The sequence below is a fragment of the Clarias gariepinus genome, chromosome 2 (genome assembly GCF_024256425.1).
Source record: "Clarias gariepinus isolate MV-2021 ecotype Netherlands chromosome 2, CGAR_prim_01v2, whole genome shotgun sequence".
NCBI classification, from domain to species: domain Eukaryota; kingdom Metazoa; phylum Chordata; class Actinopteri; order Siluriformes; family Clariidae; genus Clarias; species Clarias gariepinus.
Genome location: NC_071101.1, coordinates 10,412,635 through 10,434,430, shown reverse-complemented (window position 1 = coordinate 10,434,430; position 21,796 = coordinate 10,412,635). Strand labels below are relative to the sequence as shown.

Genomic DNA, 21,796 nt, shown 5'->3' with positions numbered 1-21,796 from the left:
TGTCTTTGGACTGTGGGAGGAAACCGGAGTACCCGGAGGAAACCCGTAAAGCATGTGGAGAACTGTGCTTATATCTTTTTCACTTTTGCACATTTTCCATTTATGCATATTTAAACAGTCAATTCTGTGTCTATTTTGCACATCTAGGTTTTAAATTTTTTTTTCTATATCCCATATTATATATTTATATTTTGTTCTTTATATATATATATATATATATATATAATTATATTTTTTAAATATATATTTCCTCTCCATATTCCCATATTCTATATTTTGTAATATTTTTACATGCCCTTATTTGTACAGTTTGTTTATTTTACTAGTTACATTTATTTTCCTTTGTATTTTATTTATTTTATCAATATTTATTCCTTATATATAGTTTTTTATTTTCTTTTTAAGGTCACCGGCGGTCGTATAAGCATTTCACTGCATATCGTACTGTGTATGATTGTGTATGTGACAAATAAAATTTGAATTTGATTCTTCTTATCTGCAGTTTTTCAATATTTTAGAAAGAAGATCTATATATTTTATTTTTTATTTCCATTCCCTAATTTATTTCTATTTCTATTGATAATTCTAATTTTAAAAGGTCACGAGCGGTTGTATAAGCATTTCACTGCTTATCGTATTGTGTATGACTGTGTACGTGTCTAATAAAAGTTGAATTTAAACTGTCTGAACTACATTGATTAAAACTTTGCCAGTCCTTCGGTATTTGCCTGACGTTAAACCTGCACCATAAATTCAATCAAGCAGTTTTGTGCCAGATTACATCACAGCTTCTGGTGCTTTTGTGGACGAATATAGTGTTTTTTAACTATTTATACAAACTCTTTATATAAAAACCCGTTCTGGATATGTTTCTGACAGAGCATGCCTACATTTGTGGACAATTAAGACACAGCTGCCTTATTGTAAATTTTTTGTCAAACGTAAATAAAAAAATGTCTCGCTTAATATTAGATAATTTTGCTAGTTTTTAGGAATTTATTTCCTGAAAGGAGCAAAATTCTCTGCCAACAGAACAAGATGTTTTTCATTTGCATTTGACTAGAAATAAGCTTATAAATCTTTAAGATTTGGTTTGTTGTAATCTTATTTGAAAAAAAAAAAAAAAAAGCATAGGATAGGTTGGCCTAGATTCCGTTCAATTTGATCTCTATAGTGTTTTTCGCAGTAGACACAGAAAGCAGCTTTTACTAAAATCTGGATGCAGATTAATGACCCTAATGAAAAAGGCAGAAACCTCTAAAATTAAACATCAGCACAGTACAGAGGTGTGCTAAAACAAGTTATGAGACATTTGAGGAATAATCTGCAAGAACTCTGGTTTGCGATTTGAATTCTTTCTTTTTTTTTATTTTTATTATTATTCCAAGCATCTGTTCACATTTTTCTGGCCCAGAAATTCGCCACAAGACAGCCAAGGCAAAGCTGCTCAATGAGGCAAAATCTCCTCCCTGGGAAAGTGGCAGATCTGCTATTATTTTAACCGTGTTACGATTCACATCCCAGACAGCAGGCGGGTCTAAATTTTTACAAACTGTACCTTCACAGGAAAAGCTTTTCCTTTTTTTTTTTTTTTTTTTTAATGTAATTGAGTGAGCTGTTTTAAGGTACAGTGAGGATAGAGGACGATGCGACGCTTCCAGCATAAAAAGAAAATGACTGACATTTGTATGATAATTGTTTGTGAAGGCAGATCTCGAGGAAGATCTCCAATGTCAAGGCAAGTGTGTGTGTAATCACAGGATGGCACAGTTAAGCACTTGCTTTCTCTCTCTCTCTCTCTCTCTCTCTCTCTCTTTCTCTCTCTCTCTCTCTCTAAACAGTATATTTTTTTCCTGAATTCTAACTCTTTGTAGGATCACCATGGTTACAGCCTCCATTTCAGAAGTGAAAGATTTTGACACACAGAGCCAACAGGGGGATCACTGCACAGGAACATTCAACTGCACACACGCGCGCACACACACACACCTACACACACACACGCACACACATTCATGATTATATCATAGCCTGACAGCATGTTTCAATGCCTAATTGGGGATAGATGCTTAGATAGATGGATGGATGGATGGATGGAGAGATAGACTGCTATGTACAGTATATAAATAGCTATGCTTAGGACACACTGTGACTTATTATCATGAATAAGCAGGAACAGAACCAGCCTTGCCACACTTCTGTTCCTAATAGTTTTATTTTGTAGAATGTTGAAGAGTGGATGGATGGACATCATTTCTGGTACACTGAGCAAATTCAAATGTCATTCACAGCACAGGTCAAACATAAGGAGACACTGCAAAAAGCGAAATCTCTGCAAGTGAAACTATCTTGAACCTACTCAAATTTATCTAAAAGTTCTTTATATAAAAAAACATAATAATAAACCTACTATAATTTTACTATTTTTAAGCATATTTTTTGGTTCTGTTGTCTGTTTTATTCTTTTATCAAATAAATGCTTAAAATTAGTGACATTAATGTTCAATAGAATAAAAGATTATGCTTAATTATTAGTACAATTTGTCTAGAAACAGGTTTAATAACCTTATATTGTATTTGCTCTGATCTTAGATTAAGAAAATGTAGCTAAATTTGACTGGATTCAAAATCTAGAAAAAAGAAGAAAAAAGTCACCACTTTAGAAGGCTTAAATTATTGGCCTTTATCAAAAAACTAAATTAGTTTTAAAAGATTATGAATAACTGAAATTGGTTTAGGAGCTGTCCAACACAAGTGTAGTGCTAAACCTTCAACTTCATAAAAGAATCGTGTTTAAAGAAAAAAATTTAAAAAATTGAGAAAGCACATGTACATAAGTACTTACAGCATTTGCAAAATTGAGCTCAGGCGCATCCTGTTTCCCCTGATCTTCCTTAAGATGTTTCTGCAGCGTAATTGGCCTTAGTCAGGGAAGTGACCAAGAACCCAATGGTCACTCTATCGGAGCTCCAGAGGTCCTCTGTGGAGAGAGGAGAACCTTCCAGAAGGACAACCATCTCTGCAGCGATCCACCAATCAGGCCTCTATGGTAGAGTGGCCAGAGAGTCTCATCAGACCTGAGAATTTTGTTTTTTTATGGTCTGAGAGTCCTTCAGGAGTGACCATCGGGTTATTGGTCACCTCCCTGACTAAGGCCCTTCTCCCCCGATCGCTCAGTTTAGATGGCCAGCCAGCTCTAGGAACAGTCCTGGTGCTTTCGAACTTCTTCCACTTACGGATGATGGAGGCCACTGTGGGACCTTCAAAGCAGCAGAAATTTTTCTGTAACCTCCCCCAGATTTGTGCCTTGAGACAATTCTGTCTCGGAGGTCTACAGACAATTCCTTTGACCTCTTGCTTGGTTTGTTCTCTGACATGAACTGTCACCTGTGGGACCTTATATAGAGAGGTGTGTGCCTTTCCAAATTATGTCCAATCAACTGGATTTACCACAAGTGGACTTTAATTGAGCTGCAGAAACATCTCAAGGATGATCAGGGGAAACAGGATGATCAGGGGAAACAGGATGATCAGGGGAAACAGGATGCGCCTGAGCTCAATTTTGCAAATTCTATAAATACTTATGTACATGTGCTTTCTCAGTTTTTTTATTTTTATTTTTATAAATTTGCAAAAATCTCAAGTAAGCTTTTTTCATGTTTAATTCTGAGAAAATGCCATAACAAAATGTGGAAAATGTGATGCGCTGTAAATGCTTTCCTGATGCACTGTATTGTATAACATTTAAGCGCTAAAGACGAACAGTTAAAACCAGAACTTTGTTTAATAGTGGATGTAAGAGCATTTACACACGCACACACACACACACACACACACACACACACACACACACACACACACACACACACACACACAATGTGATGAGAACTCAAGTTTATTATCAACCTATTAGTTAAAATAATCAGGGGAAAAAAAATTAAATTTGCTAGGGATCGTAAAGTTTGGACTTAATGCAATATAAAAAGGTCATGTGGTCTAAAGAGTCCAGATTGACCCTATTCCAGAGCGAAGGGGGCATCAGGGTAGGGAGGGAAGTCTATGCATCATGCACAGTGTCCGCTGTACAAGCCTCTGGAGGCTCTGGGGTTGCTTCATTTGCTCAGGTCTAGACTCAACATCAAAGCGTAGTTAGCTGACGACCTGAACGAACTGAACGACCAGGTTATCGGTTTTTCCTCGCTGATGGCATGGAAGTATTCCAGACTGTGAAAGAGTGGTACAGTATGAGAAGCAGTTTCACATGAGAACTGGCCACCATATCGTGTGCTGTGATCAAAGCTAAAAGCGCTCAATGAAATCTTGGTTTTGTTAGTGGACTAAGATGTTGCTTTTCAGCACCAGGTTCAGTACATGTGGTTATAACACAAGAAAGCAAATGTGAGATCAGTGATGACGCTTTTAACTGGCGGCTGCACAGTGGCTAAGTGGTTAGCAATAGTTTCTTCAATTACTTTACATTCAGATGTGAATAGAATGTGTGTGTGTCTATAATGCCCCCAGTGTTGCTATGATGAATGAAAGAATGAACTAAATATCCAGCTAACGTACTGTACTGTACTGGAAACAGATTGTGTTTTAAAAAAAAAAGGGGAAAAAAAGAAAAAAAGTATATCAATATTCATCAAAAATGTGTTGAAACACACGCAGATTAGAGTTCATACAACGACGCACAAATAGGTTTTTATGAAGGCGTTAAAAGAAGTTTGCAATTCATATGAATATTAAAACCACCAGTAACTAAAACCTAATCAAAATCAGTTCATATCCTACAAAGATATTCCCCATGCTCTTCATAAAAAATGAAAAATTATTAAAAAAATGCAGCTAGGTGGGTGGTAAATAGCCAGCAGGAGAACAGATGGATTGCTCTTGAGATGCGCTGCAAGAAATTAAAGCAATGGAGAAAATTCCCCATGAGAGATTTAAATTCACAGAATCCTGTCGTGATACGTGCAGGCGACACCACCAAACTTCTTCTTATTCACCGCAGAGGACAGAAGCGATCTAAACTGTGGTGAAGAGCTTTCTTTCGAGAACAAGATAAAAAGCAGACCGTGTTGTAATTACCTGGTCGATTATGAGAGACGTATTGATTAGCGAGGCTGATTCAGTACAGCGGATTTAAAACCAGCTTCTCACCGTTAACACATTTCACAGTAATTAAACCATCATTACAGGGGTTCCTTCTGAGGACTCATTAGGTAAGTGCCAATACATCAGGATAATCTCCACACCAGATATTGTTATCTTATCTTATCACAGCTGTCTTAATAAGCCATATGTTTCAAAAGCAATCCAATAGCTTTATCATAAAATCTGAAAGAAAAGAAAAAAACCCATAGCGGGCCAGAACTGCTTCATGGTGGAGCAGCAAGTCGCTCCAGGGTCCTCATAACTCTAGAGCGCGCTGATTCAATCTTTTTGGGTTATAGCTGGTATTGAAGATTTTGAAGTTCCTTCATTTAAATTTACAACATTTGGCAGACACACCTACCCACAGCGACTATTTTATCTCATTTTACACCCAGGAGTTCAGAGCCTTGCTCAAGGGCCAATTGGAGATACCTTAATGGTGCAGGGTTTTAAACCTGGGACCTTGCAATCAGCAGTCCAACACCTTAACCACTGAGCTACCCCTGCCCCAACCGCACCATCCGATGTTTCTTTCAAAATTTTCACCGCTTTCTTCCACCTCCAAAACTCACCTCTTCTATGCTAAATTACCCCTTTGTGTATGAATAAGATTAATGGTGTCCCATCAAGGGGGTATTCCCACCTCACACTCAGTGTTCCCAGAAAAAACTTGGCATCCACCACAACCCTGACTGAAGGAATTAATGCGTATGGAGCAAAATTATAACAGTGTTGTAATGAGGCAATGGATTATCAACATAAAATACACTATATGGACAAAAGTATTTGTCCAAATGTGTTCATTATTAAATTCAGGTGTGACAACATACCAAGACATACTGAACATACCAAGACACCAGGGAACAGTTTTCTATTCCAACATAACATGTTGTGTGGAAGAACTTGACTGGCCCTAACACAGAGCCCTGACCTCAACAGGGAGGTTGTGAGCCAGGCCTTCTCGTCCAACATCGGAGCCTGACCTCATAAATGCTTTACAGAACGAATGGGAACGAATTCCCACAGAAACCTTCTGGAAGCTGTGATAGCTGCCAAAGAGGGAACAACTGCACATTGAAGTACAATATATGTATTTGGATACAATGTTTATGCAGGTTTGGCCAAATACTTTTTATCCATATAGTGTATCATCAGCACATTGGCAATACCATATTACCAACACAGATGGGAGGCAACTGAATATATTTACTGCATTAGGTACATATTTTACATATCTGTTCTTTACTTAAGTAGTTTTATCGGAGGAAATGTTTTTACTTTTACTCCACCGAAAAGTAAAGGACATACTCCTACTGTACTTCTACTTACAGTACATTCCTGCATGGCGCTGAGCTACTGTACATAACCACATTGGTGTGTGGTATTTGAAGCTGAAATGTTCTGATTATTACGTGGAATTGCATGACTTGTTTTTGCTTTAAGATACGCCTTATAAACGTAACAAGTGTTTACAATCAGAAGCGGGGCTAGTTGGGGACAGAGACGAAAACAGTAAGTTTTTTACACTGTGAGCTAATAAACGCTCTGTACTTTTGAAACTTGTTTTTGTGCTTTTACTGAACTACACAAGTAAATAAAGGACATCTACTTATACTTGAATAATAATATACCTAGGGGATCCCGACTTTAACTTAAGTAAAGGATTTGTGTACTTGTGAAATGTGTTTCCCAGGAATATTTAGTGACATGCATAGAAAAAGAGACATCCTGAATCGGGTGGCTTGCCCAGTATGGCGAAAAGCTCTTCTGTCTTATTTTCCCTGAAAGGCTTTAGGCGTGTGGTTAAAACTGGGAAGACACCTGGCGTCGATATTACAGGTTTTACATCAGACCATTGGTGGGAAGTCCATGGTTGCTGTCGGTCCAAAGGCGTTGTTAATTAATCAATCTAGTGATTAGAGCAATCAAAGTATTCCTTCTTTTATTTTTCCCCAGAAATACTGGGAACAAAACAGGAATACAACTTGGATGGGATGCAAAAATATCACAGAGATGCATGCGTGCACATTCAGACAATCATTCGCACCTACTGGTGATTTAGCTCCCCTGATCCGCAGGAGGTGGGAAGAAACCGGAGCAAAAAACCGAGATAAAACACCGTAAACACACAGGAAGCGCATATGAAACTTGCAAAAGAGCGCAGGGGTCCGTGAAGCTGTGAGGCAGAATCACTGCCCACAGATCGCTTGAATTTAGAGAATTAGGCATCTACGAAGATCTATGACTTCTCAGTCCACACAGCGTGCAACGAGCGACTTCAAGACTTTCGGAGAGCGCACGTGTTCTCCTCCCACCTCGAAAAAAAACTAACGAATAGAAATAAATCGAGGAGGAAAAATCTGGAGCATCACATGGCAGTCCAGTAATCTTGCTCATAACGAAGACTTAACACTCTTATTGGTCATAAATCACACACACACACACAGAGAAACAGGGGAACAACAATTACACGGTGAATGTATGCAGGGTCTGTGGAAGCTTCCGAGTGCCAGTTGTACATCATTTTGTTTACCTGCTTTGTGCTGATGTGCGGTGCATAGACACACACACACACACACACACTGATGCACACACACCTCAATACAAAAATGTAAATGTGATGACAAGCTGTAGTGTGTATGTGTGCGTGTGTGTGTGTGCATGTGTGGGTGGGAAAAGCTCCAAGCCAAGCTTGCTCTGCTATGTGCATCAACACAGTGGAAGGAGGAGAGGGAAAAAAAAAAAAGAGTGAGAGCGAGAAAGAGAGAGAGAAATGAGGGCTGGTTTTCAGAGTGGGTGTACAAAATCAGTACAGCAATAACAATAACCCTGAGCATTCAGGACGAGCGTCACCGCGCAACAGGTCTCTCAGGGAAGGATATAAGAAGGCATGTTCACATTTTCCAACCCCAGTCATACGAAATGCAAAGACAGATGGGACAGCTCATGATAAAAGAAGGACAGATAAATGGTTTTATAAATACTGTATACGGTTCCAATCCATTACTTCCATAGACAACTAATACGCCGAGATAATACACACCGGGGCTGAGAATGAGCTTTCAATCCTCTCCTTTCCTGTCAGGTACAGTATGATGACAGACTGCATGCCAGCAGGATCTGGCTCTCACACACAGATGTGTACTGTATGTGTGTGTGTGTGTGTGTGTGTGTGTTCCCCCTAAAGATCATATATGAATTATATATCAGATATCCTAAGGGTTGTGGAAATTGAGAGCGGAAAAAAGAAGAGGAAAAAAAAAAAACCCTTAGGACAAAAACGATTGACAAATGATGGTGAAAAATTGCATCTTCATTGAAGATATATTTCGAAATGTTAACAGGAGCCAAGCGGTGCCAGATCCACAGAAATGAAATTCGATAATACGGTATACAGTATATAGAAATGCCGTATCTGACTGTCTGGCCCGGAGAAATACAGCGCTGTGCAAAAAAAAATAAAAATCATAATTTCTTTATCTTAATTGAAATTCAGTGATGTAGATCAAATCAAAGAAATGAGAACTAATGTTTGATTGCGACAGGCTGCAAAACAAAAATTGCTCGTTTTAGGTAACAACCTCAGCGGCGACCTCGTTTCCCCTCTCGTCTGTTCCAACCACTCAGCCTTCAGCATCACCAGTATAACTAATCATCGTCTGATCATCTGTACGAACATCTGCACATGTTTCTCACTGGTTTATACCTTAAATTAGATGCTGGAGTGGTTCATAGGTAACTATGTGGCTTGACAAGCAAAAAACTCCATCAGGAAACGTGGAGAAGTAGTCCTCAAAACTACATTACACATACAAGGAAATCTGAGGCTTTGGAAGCAATATATGGAGTATGGGGGGAGGGGGGGTCAATACTTTTGCACAAGACTGTATCACTGAAACGCTTTGCATTTATAGATAGATAGATAGATAGATAGATAGATGTGAATGCACTCTGTATATCTGTATGTTTTGTATGATTTGTAGCATCAGATTCCGTTTTTTTTTTTTTTTTCCCCTGACTGGAGAAAGCAGGAACCTGCCGTAGTCACCTCAATTTTCAACCTTTTGTGCATCCCATAAGTGTGGTTATATGAATTATATAATTTATTTATTTGTATTCTTTGTAAAAGGTCCTAATGGATATCCTATCGAAAAAGAAAGCTATTGGAGTTTCTTCGCCAAGAATAAAGACGTTCGTTTCTAAAATGAATCAGCGGCTAATGTTTAATCTGTCACTCTGTCGACTTCACACCAAAATAATTCGATCTGAATTACATGAAACACGCTCTTCGCTATTCGAAAGGGTGTAACAAATGGCTAAGTGCTATTAAAATTTTTCAGTCTCCCAAAAAGTGACAAGTTGCCAGTCCTCTTTGCAGCAAGGAGGACAGTGACAACAAAGCTGTGAATCATAAAAGCCTTGGAAAGAAACTTTATATTGCATTTACTACGGTATTAAAGAGACTTTAATGGATGTAGGAGACTTACATTAGCGTGCATGGATGACAGACAATACTTAGAGAAGGAGGATCATGCAGGTATTGGGAAACAGAGGGAAACACAATTTATGCAAAAAGCTGGTATAACTCTCCCCCTCTCCCCCTCTCTCTCTCTCTCTCTCTCTCACTCTCTTGCTACAGGAAGTCTCATTGTGAAAGATATTGAGACTCAATTAAAATCTCTTTCCATGTAATGTAAGGACAGAACACCAAAGCTCATAGATGAATCTAAGAACTGTCTATCTGTTTTGCGAAGTGCAGACCAAATGTTCTTCATTAGGAACTTCTTTTCAGTACAGTACTTGCTTTTCTTTCTCTCGATGTTTTAAATATTTTCTTGATTCAACTATGTTTTAGTTCGACCATTTTTCCAGCCAATTCCATTTCTCATTTCTAGGGGACCAAGTCATTGTACTGGGCGGCAGACTAAAACCTTTACTTGCCCCAGCAATGCATTGACGATAATTCAGTTTTAGTGCCGGGACATTTGGAGTTATGGCTGTGCCTATGGAGATTGTATAGAAGAACAGAAACATTATGAAATATTACGATTGAACTCAGAATTTCCCAAAGCACAAGTCTAGCCACTGATGAAATTAAAGGTCCCATACTGTAGTTTACCCTTTCTATACAAAGTGAACACAGGCCTCAGAGCATGTGTGTGTGTGTGTGTGTAATGGATGTGTGTTAATGCTCCAGCTGAAATAGCCCTCACATAATGCATTTTTGTCTGTGTCTGCATAAACTCCAGAGAACAGCAATGCTGAGCAATAAGCTGCGGGAAGGTGTCTTCTTAAATGAGGTCATATTAGTGCAAAATCTAATTGGCTATTTAATAAGTAAATTGTACAATTTCTAATACAATTTATTTCCGATTTCTTTATTCAGAACAGAAACAGGCCAATTTCTTTAATTTCTTAACACATTTATTTTATGTTTGTTTTATTGCAGTCGGAACCACTCAATGGACTTTTCCGATAATTAAAGCAATAAAGGGTTTAACAGGATCTATGCTTGGTCACTCTGATTGTTTTAAACACTATATTAAAGTCAGAACTTCTGGAATGACTGAAACAACTATTTAACCACAAAATGACAGACTATAGTCTGACAAGTCTTAGATCGTGTGGGTGTACAGTTTTTCTTTTGCATTTAATTACTCACTCATCATCTATAGGGGGCCTGGAACCTATCCCAGGTGGCTTAGAGGACAAGGTGGCCTACATGTGTGCCAATCCGTCGCACATGAACACATCACACACTCGGACACAATTTGGAAACGCCAATTAGCATGCCTTTGGACCGTGGGAGGAAACCCACCAAGCACAGGGAAAACATGCAAACTCCATGCACACAGGGTGGAATCGAACCCAGACCCTTGAGGTGCGAGGTGACAGTGTTAACTACTAAACCATTTTTTTAAACCACTAAACCAAATTTGCTAGCATGGCAGCAACAGGCCTTAGGGATTTCAAACTTTAACTTTCACACTATGCAGTACATCTAATCCATTAATCCTTAATGAAATGTACATTAGTAATATAAGCGATAGTATCAGATCACTACTTACTATGTAGCATTATGAGTCTTCTATCGCAGCTTTTAATTTACTCATTAGTCAATGAAAATTACAAATTCTAAATGCACCTTAATAACATATTATGATGCAGTCCTGCTTGTCATTTGGCCACAGTGTTAACGCTTAATGCTTAATGTCTATAAGAAAACATTTAAATAAGTCAAGACTTATTAAGCATTTTAGAAGATGCCTTCTGGTTAAAAATCAGTGTTCCTACGTATGGTGATATGCTGGCATAGTGGTTAGGGTAAGGCACTGTCGCCTTGTACCTCCATGGTGTGGGTTCGATTCCCCCCTCGGGGTCTGTGTGCATAGAGGTTACATGTTCGCTCTCCCTTCCTGCTTGTTACATGTTTTCCAGGCTCAAAGGGTTTCATTGCCTGATCAGTAATTGCAAATCTATTAGGTAAGTTTCCAAACCTACATGTCTACATTTTGCTCCAAATTGCAAAACAAATCAAATGTGTTCATTTTGCTTTAATTTGGGGTAATAACTGTAAAACTTAGTAGATTTAATAATATCTTTAAAGCTTAAACGAACTGCGTTAATTATAAAGCTTTGAAATAGGACTGCACGATTTGATCAAAAAACCTAAATTACTAATATTTGACACATTTTGCGATTGTGATTAAACTGCGATATTTACTTATTAAATGTACAATTTATGTATTTAAACCTATTTCTTTATGCTATCAGCAAATAATGTCACAAATCAACCTGATATTTATTTATCGCCTAAATATGATTATTTTTTAAAAACGAACAAATACCTAAATCATTGCCAAAGTCGACATACATTCTCGACTATGCGCATGTTACCTGTAATAAATTGCATCCTTTTGTGATTAAATGATAACACAGGTCCATACTGCGATTTACAATTGTATGTGATTAATTGTGCATTGCTACTTTAAAAAAAACACTTAATCCGGATTATCCTGAAATTAATGACTGGATTATCACTTCCTACCCCATCACCACCTCTATATAGACACTTTTTCTCACATTGATTATGTATACTTTTTCCCAAATATGGCCTCAGTGGGTTGTTAAAGCATTGTACAGATTAGTAGCTCATTCAATGCATTAATAATTCAAGTCAATTGCTGCTTAACTGGCTGATTTAACATTAAGAAATGTATAATCTTTACATTAATGTAAACTACGTAGGTGTATTAAAACCATGTGGGATACAATGATTATACTGTGAATTATAAAGTACAATTCGTTATCTACATAAACTCAGGCTGAATTTCTTCCCTTACTGTGTTGGAGTAGATCTTCCATATATGTCCATCCATCGATCTGGGAACCTCTGTAGGCCGACTACATTTACATTTAGGCATTTGGCAGACGCTCTTATCCAGAGCGTCTTACAAATAGTACTCTGAAGCTTACGTCATAGGATAGAGACTTACAGTACACACTGGGTTACTAGGCGGATAACTAAGTGCCCTCAGTCAAACACAGTTGGAAAGGGATTTTTTTTTTTTTTTGGGGGGAACGTCAATTAGCCTAAACTGCATGTCTTTGGACTGTGGGAGGAAACCGGAGTACGAGGAGGAAAACCACCAAGTACGTATGCAAACTCCAAGCACACAGACCCTAAGCCGGGAATCAAACCTGTTAACGTCCGTGCTTTCTCTATATAGAGTCAGCCAAAGAAAATGTATACAGACTTCAGGAAAATAAAAACTTAGTGCTAGTACCTTATATATTGATTATTAATATTATATTAATATAGTATACATCATACTATTTTTATTTTCCTACATTTCTTTGTCTGATTTTCTATCTATCTATCTATCTATCTATCTATCTGTCTATCTATTTTTTCCCGTTATGCAGCTTTAACCAAAACTATGCTCCTCGTGCTCAAGTGACAAAGCAAACAGTAATAGGCGGCCTAGAAAACATAGCCTACTTTAATCAGTCTTAACTTTGCTTGTGCGGTTACTCTTGTGCTGCTGAATTTCATTCCGTGTGATTTCGAGCAGCTTAGGCGTTGTAGCCAGAGTGTTGTTCATTTAGTGTGCTGTTTAGAATATCAGGCCATGTCCAGGTCCAGATCAGTATGATTAGTGAAATGATGTTGTGTGAGTGACTATGGCGTGGCAGGGAATGAGTGGGTAATGAGTGAGCGGTTATACCTGTATTTGGTTTTAAAATTGTTTTGGTGATTTGTTGAGAGCCGGTGAAGGCGGACATGACCTGGACTATGAATAGACAAACAGCGTTGCCGTGGAAGTGTTGTGCATCGGTATCATTTTTTTCTAGCCTACATGTGCTCATTGACCTTGCTGCGTGCATATAAAAAAAATATATATATATTCTTACTAAACATTTGATACAAGTTCATATCAGTTTATAAGGAACATTTCAGTGCCTGATGTAAATTCCACTGCTGTTTTCAGAAAGCTCACTAGCATTCACATGGCACCAAAATTAAACCGGTCACCCGGCCACCTTACCGGAAGTCTATGTAGGAAATGCTATGTAGGGACAGGTTTCTACCTGAGGCTGATTACCCAGAGCAGACAGCAGGTGGGCGGCTGAATAAGGAAAACAGGGTGGGAGGTGACCGGACTGAGACAGTGGGCAGACAAGAAGAGAGGACAGAATGAATGAGGAGGTGGAGGATGAATAAATAAGAACGGACAATACGGCATCCTGTCAAGGATGTTTCCCAGTCAATGAGCCCCTGCACTCTGGGTCATCTCTTACTCTCTTACTTATGTCTCCTTATACTTCAAACATTATAATAAACGAAAAATCTAGTTTTTTATACATTAAGAAGGTGTCTGACAAACTTTTTTTGCAGCTGTGGATCTATTTAGTTCTAATAATTCCACTCTCACAGTCAACATAAATTTATTTTAGAACATGCCTCAATTATTAGGTTAGTTGCTTGTTAATGTTAGTATCATTAAATATTTATAATATATTGGCTGTTTATTGGAGCCAAATAAATAGAATTTTTTTTGTCCGTCGTCTGGTGTGTTTCATCTTTATCCTCTTAGACTCCTTTACATTTCCATATCCTACTATTAGTCATCGATGTGTCGGATGGCATGTGGACGAACCAAATTATCAAATGCCAAAAAGTTTTTTATTCTTCGCCATGAAAAACTATACAAATGTAGTGAGCAAATATTGCAAACAGTTGCGAAAAAAATGTAGAATTTTTCATGGTTGGTTGACGTCAAGGTTAAAAAGGTAGAAAAAGTAGATTGCCCAATTGATCACCATGTTAAGTCAAGATACTCTTCTTTGAGAGCATGATTGGTATCATCAGAAGATCTCAAGCAGAAGTAAATGTTCATGATTGCTCACAGTTCAAGTCCAACCTGACTGGACGATAAAATCAACCTTTTTTTCAACTCGTCATGACATGATATTGTACGTAAAAGGGGCAATTTATTTTCAGAATATGGTATATATTTTTTTCTAGTGTGTTGTTTGTTTGCACATATTGTGTACGGTGAAAACACTTTCTATATTTGAAATAATTTCCAACTGTGCTAACAGATGCCAAGTCAAAAAAAAAAAAAAAATGTAGGTATGTACATATAAAGTGAGAAGTGTAAATACTAACTGTTACAGACTACACAATTGACACAAATTACCAGTCAAACTATACATTCATTTGTTCTTAAGTAAACGGAAAGTGTCCAAATGTCTATCCTTTTGACACTTTTAACTCATCCTCTAGAAACAATAACAATAAAAGCAGTATTTGTACTTCTCGCAAAAGATTAAAAGCACGAGGCTTATCAGTCTTCATCCTCTGGCACAGCCAGCCCTTACAGTGGATCGCACTCATTAGTCCAAGGTGATATTGCGTACAAGCCTTAAAAAAGTATCCGCTGCAGTGACGAAGACAGCTAAATTAAGAGATGCCGTGGGTGTTATTAGTGTGCATTTTCATTCACAGTCTCGAACAAGAATTAGCTGAAATAAAAACAAAAAGCATGGAAGGATTTCAATGATTATTTAACAGTCAGAGTACATTATTAGTCAAGATGTAGATTTCACTTCATCACATTTGTGAATTAAGGCTGAAGTGTTTTAACCTTCATGAAAACCTTAAAGCAGCATTGACTTGGGCTTTGTGTTAAAAATAAAATAAGCACTATTATCATTATTCAGTCAGAGGGGGAATTACTCCAAAACACTGTATTCAGTGAAGTCACTCAGCCAATCCCACCACAGCAATTCACGGCCAGAGCTATCCAAGTCAGAGTTTTTCACTGCACACGATATATATCATTATGGATACATCATACATCATAGCCCAAAATGGTCTGAATGATATCATTTAGCATTGTTGCTATTGTATGATCGGCTTATGGCGCCCATGCTGGTTACAAAATCATGTTAATTATTCAGGTTTATCTAAGTCGTGGTTTATTGGTTGTTGGTTATTCATGCCAGATTAAGTCTTTAGGTTACTGATAAGAAGATCAGGGGTTCAAGTCCCAGATCTGCCAAGACACCATTGGTGGGCCCCAGCTCTCTCTGCTCCTGGGGAGTCACATCATGGCTGACCCTGCGACCCATGAACTTCCTAACTGGGATATGCAAAGGAAATTATTTCATTTTGCTGTAATGTATATGTGACTATTTGCTACCATAGGGCATTCGGACTTGTGAAATTCCTACTAAACAGAGCCTGAATGAATAACCGCATTCTCTCACAAACTTTCTTTAACATTTTTGATGTATATAGCAATGCAAGTTACAGCTTTCTGTGCACATTAAACTCAAACCAACAGGTACTGATTGGCATGTGATGTAAATATTATTCATACATTACAAAACTGTTCTTGATAATAGTTCACAATCAATGCTGTCAATGATTGTACCCCTAAAATATAGAGGGGTTCATTCAGAGTTGGGGTTAAGGGATAACCCTAACCCAAACCCCAACTCTTTTTTACTATATTTCACCAGTGCTGGTTGACATTTTTTTATTTAACATATTCAATTTAGTTGGGAAGGGCAAAGAAGAAATCCGTTTTATTTGACTCCACCACTGCATCCACTTCAACTGGATCTCCAGATGAATGGATAATGCACCTCCAGCTGGAATAGTTCTGTAGCTTCAGGTAAAATAATTCTAGAAGCCCAACTGGATTAGTTCCCCAGATAAGACTAACAACAGATCCTTACAGAATTTTATTTTAGAAGGCCAGTTTAATTAATTCCAGTCCTACTGCTTGATTGACTCTGAACATCCAGTGCAATTGATTCTGGAACTCCAGCGAAATTGATTCTACCAACCTACAGTAGCTGGACTGGTTCTGGAGATCTAACTGTATTGGCCCTAGGTGCATTGCTCCTGGAACTCTAGATGGATTGATTTTGGAAATCAAGATGGAATTATTCATGGAATCTAGCATGGTTTATCCTGTAAATGTAGATGAATTAATCCTTAAACTATGAATGAATTTTTTTTAAATAAAAATAAATATGTGAACTGATTCTAGAATATCAACTTAAATTATTTCAGCACTTGAAAGTACTCGAACTCGAACTGGATCAGATCCAACAACTAGGCAGATTAAAGAATTTAAGCTGGGTTAATTCTGGAAATATCCACCTGAATGCATTTTACTATAGCTGCATGTATTCTAAACATCTAGCTACAGTAGAGTCATATTTAGGGATGAAGCTACATTAATTTTAGAATTCGGCTCAATATTCTGTGATGGTTTACTGCTTCCCCTGGTCCTTCTGAGTGCAGATACATTTCCAGTTAAAAGTTTGCACACATCTTCTACAGTAATTCCATGTTTTTTTGTGTTGTGATTTGTTTTTCTACATTGTAGAATACTCAAGCTTTTGAAACTATGAAATAACACATATGGAATTAGGTAACAACCACAAAAAAAAAAGTCAGTTGTTATTTTAAGACATGAAGGTCAGCTGTTTTGGACTTGCTCCTATCAGAACAGTTTTATGTCAATTGCATTCGCAAAACTGTCTCTCGAGAAGACCTTCCAAGGAGAGGACGATCAAAACTTACCTCTGCTGCATAGGAGAAGTTCATTTAGAGTCACCAGCCTCAGAAATCACCAATTAACAAACAGCACCTCAGATTAGAGCCGTTATGAAGGATTTACAGAGCAAAAGCAGCAGATACACCTCAATATCAACTCTTCAAAGGAGGAGCTTATTGCAGATTTTGGACGCCTTCAGCATTAGTTTGCAATGTATAAAACAATAAAAATCAGAAAGAAAACATGGAATTAGAAGATGTGTCCAAACTTTTGACTTCCAGCACAACATTATATATCACAATGACAAACATATACACTTTTTCCACATCTATTTTCCACAAAATCTACCAAGCCGTATACAGAGTACACTGCAGCGATGGCTTACCAAAGAAAGAGGAGGCTTCAGGATCCCAGGCCTTCTCTTAGTTTAGTCCGTCTGTTATTTTTTCTTTTTCGAGTGAAAGTCTGTGGAGCTCAGAGGGTAAAGCCTACGAAGCGGCAGTTCAGCAAGGCATAAATAAGCCTTTCCAAAAAGTCTTTCGTTTTAAGACATCCATCATTGCCTTCCCTCAGTTCTATAAAACTTTTACACAGGTCGGGTAAGAAAGCAGTGTCGGGACGTGTTCCAAACCCCACGCCAAAAAGTCACCAGCACAACCTTACGTGGTTTGTCATCGAAACGTCCAGCTTGATCCTCACTGTACAGTAGGCTTAGTGCTTTTTTATTTATTATTTTTTTTTTTACGTCTGATTAGAATTACAATAAGATTAAGACTATCTGACGATTTCAATGGTCACTCACGTGTTAAGGGGGGAGGTCATTTAGGTAGTTGCTCTGGAGAAAGGCCTAGATGGTGTTGAGCAAGTTCACTGGTTTGTACTGTATACTGTGCTTGTGTTCTAGTATCGTAAGCAATTAAAAGAAATGAGTGCAGTTAATGAATTATTCATTCTCGCTCTCATCCGCTGTTAGCCAGGCGTAAATATTTCATGCAGCATTTAAACACTGACATTTTAAATTAAAATAATAATAATAATGATAATAATAAATACATAGAAATGAATAACAATCCGTCAGTGCAACACATGCTGATGTTAAGAGATCTGTCTCTCTCTCTCTCTCTCTCTCAGGCGGAGTGTTCTGTCTGTCCATTCCCTGTCCCTGATCCGGCTGCAGGTCCAATCACTGATATTACACACAGATACACACACCTCCCTCCTCCGGCTCGAGCATCCATGACTTTTCTCTCTCTTCCCGGCTCCAGGTGCTGTATTGATGCCAATCTGAAGGCTTTCATCTTCTCCTTGTTTTTTTTTTTTCTTTTTGCATCCAATAAACGATAAAAAAAGATAAAATATAGATATAAATTGAAATGTCAGGATTCAGGATTTTTTGGACATGTGTTTGACTTTTTTTTCTTTTTTTACATTAGAGATGTTGTATGGTCCAGGTCACTCCACTACTCCATACGCACCAAACCAGGATGCGATGCGCAACGCCTTATAAGCAACGCTTATTTTTTTTTAAAGAAATGCATGCTCAATTTTTTTTCTTCAATCAAATAAAAAAAAAAAGAAAGAAAAACAGAGAAAAGGAGAACAGTTCCCCTGGGCAGAGCGGCGTGCCGACTGCAGCATCCTCTCCCTCTCTCTCCCTCACTCTCTCCTTCTCTCTGTGTCTCTCCACCCCGCTGTTTACCGAGAGATGCGCGCCGCAGCGTCCCCGCAGCCTCCGACGCGCACCGACAGCGCGCAGCTCCGCCGAGCGTCCGCCGCCACCGAGTCCGCGCGATCTCGCGTCGAAAGTGCGTCGGCGCGTGGGTGGGCGCACCGCCGGCACGTCATCACCTCCGCCGCGTGACACGCGGGCAGGGTACGAGGAGGCACGCAGGCGAGCGAGCGCGCTCGCGCTCTTGCGGAGCCACCACACGCGCGCGCAGCAGCTCCAGAGGTGGTAACGCGAGCGAGCTCGAGCGAATGCACGTTAAAAAAAAAAAAAAAAAACCGTCGTGTCTCCTGTTCCGAGTTCAGTGCTGGGAAGGAGGATGGGGATGGGGGGCGAGGATGAGAACGAGGAATCCCCTCCCACTACAACACACACACACACACACACACACACTCTGCATCCACAGGAATCTCATCACAGAGGTGCAACATATATTTCAAACTCACGTGTTGTGATGCTTGTTATTAAGTGAGAGCCCACATTTTTATGTTATACATATAATAAGGAAATATTATATATAATAAATAAAATGTGTGTTGGCCAAAGAAGCTACTTCTGAAGTTAATGCAACATGCAAGTGAACAATCTTGCTTCCTTGAAAATGTCAAGAGGAGATGATCTTAAATATATATTTTTTTTTTTAAAAGAAGAGATCTCATTGATGTCATTGAAGAGATGATTTTATACGCGACCCCAAAAATGGTTATTTTCCAGCATGTCTCTCTTTAAACAATAATCATTTAAAATGCTAATTATTCATATTTACGTATGAGTATTGATACTAGATTTGGTGTATGCTTCTAAAAGCATATGACCTGTAAAAATTCTTGCTTAAGTTGGTTTTTGGTAAAAATGCAAAATTGTTAAGATATTGCAACATGAATTTAACATAGTTATTGACACTATAGATTTTTTTTTTTTTTTAGCTTTTTGAGAAACCATGTTAAATATCTTAACAATTTAGCATGTTAGAATAATACACTTTTTAAGATTTATGTGTTTTCTTGTGAAATCTAAATTGGCCAAGTTTTTAATGACAGTTAAGATCATTAAAAAGTTTTAATTTTAAAAAGTGACAGACACTACAGACATAAAAGGGCTGGAAATTGTATGTTAGCAAATGTGTTTCTTTTTATCTGATAAAAGTATAAATGCGTATGCATATATATATATATATATATATATATATATATATATATATATATATAAAAAGACGAAGCATGGATCCAGAGATAAGAAGCATCAAGTATTATAAAAAAAAATTGTGTTATATGATCCTGTCTGTAAACTCTCAGAGTGTGTGCACTTCCAAAAGCCAACAATTGGAGGACAGCATTGCTTGTCATGCATCCATCTATTCATTTTCCATCTAGCTTATCCTGTTCAGAGAACTCAGGGACACCCTGGATGAGGTGCCAACCCAGGGCACCATTCCTGCACTACTATAAGGAGTCATCTTAAAATTAACGAAAAAAGAAGGAAATGTTCGGAACAATGTAGGATCTGGCTAGATGGTCACGTGAGGAAGTATAGGACCTACTGCATCTCAAGACAACATTAGAGACGAGCCGGAAACTCGGGTATTAAACTGTTTCACATTTAATGTTGATGTGCAGTTTTTTTTTAGCTGGGATATTTATAATCATTTGAATACCAGCAGTTATTAATGGTGTATTAAAATCCCTAGACATACAGCGAGGATTGATTACAGGCATTCAAAACAGGCAACAACAAAAAAAGAAAAGAAATTCTAGACATCTGGACTGAACTTAGATTTAGTATGTCATTTTGAGGTAGCCATATTGTTGTGTTTGCACAGAGGATATTGAGCTTGTTATGAAGGTGTACTGTATGTCTTGGGACCTATAAGTCTTCAAGACCTGAAATGGACCACTAATATCTTTTTTTATGACCAACCTAAATCAGGCTGCGGCGCTGCCACGATGCTGAATGTCGACAGGAGCTGAGATAGTTTATAAAAGGAGATGAGGAGAGAACAGAAAAGGCATATTACTGATCAATGTATATCCAAAGGTCAGCTTGTGACAAATCCGTAGCTCTTTATTAACTGACTGGTGTTTGCTTTGACCCTAAGTGAACCTTGACTTTTGTTGCCCCACTGTGATGCTTGTGTGATGAGGACTGGAGAGCAATTCAAGGTCTGCTTTCCCAAAAACATCCTGCTTTTTTTTTTAACACAAAAGGCCTATTGTAGGAATACTACAGTAGTATCTCAGGTTTGATCCAATATTTTTCCCTCTCCACTTATTATCAATGTGGTGTCAACAGAACATAGTTATGAGAGTTAAAAACCCTTTCCCCATATAATCCCCTGCTACACTAATGCACTTAATGTTTCACTAGTGCTTGGATACCATCAAGGTAGAAAGATATCTCAGTACTACCTGTCTGATTCACCTCTGAAACACCGGCCTCCCAGGAACTCCTTTAATATCCCGAACATGTGGAAATGACTTGGAGCGAGGTCAAGACTGTAAATGGGGGATGTGGCAATAACTTGATTGCAGGGTTCACACACATACACTCATTCACACACTACAGGCAATTTGGGAACGCAAACTAGACTAACCTGCATGTCTTTGGACTGTGGAAGGAAACTGAAGTACCCGGGGGAACCCCACCAAGCATGGGGAGAACATGCAAACTCCATACACACAGAGACAGGAATCAAACCCGGACCCTGGAGGTTTTAAGGTCTAATCACTTCTTTGAAAGGAATTCGGTTGGAATCTTGAAGTCAGCTGAAAGCAAAGCCGTTTGCGGAATGAATGCATAAATAAGTAATTAATTAAATAATAATTAGTTCGGTCACTCC

The 21,796-nt window shown here is 38.3% G+C and overlaps 1 protein-coding gene across 5 annotated transcripts in view; it reads right to left on the bottom strand.

The window, feature by feature from the left end:
* The window catches only part of syngap1a (synaptic Ras GTPase activating protein 1a), a 158,367-nt gene that overhangs the window by 70,364 nt on the left and 66,207 nt on the right, over window positions 1-21,796 (bottom strand). Inside the window, exon 1 of one of the 5 annotated variants that reach the window (XM_053482452.1) lies at window positions 17,620-19,153. The exons of 3 other annotated variants lie outside the window; for them this stretch is intronic. The gene's annotated coding sequence lies outside the window, so the exon portion shown is untranslated. Of the gene's footprint in view, window positions 1-17,260; window positions 17,361-17,619; window positions 19,154-21,796 lie in introns of those variants that run through there. One more of the 5 variants, XM_053482461.1, reaches the window with a different exon arrangement.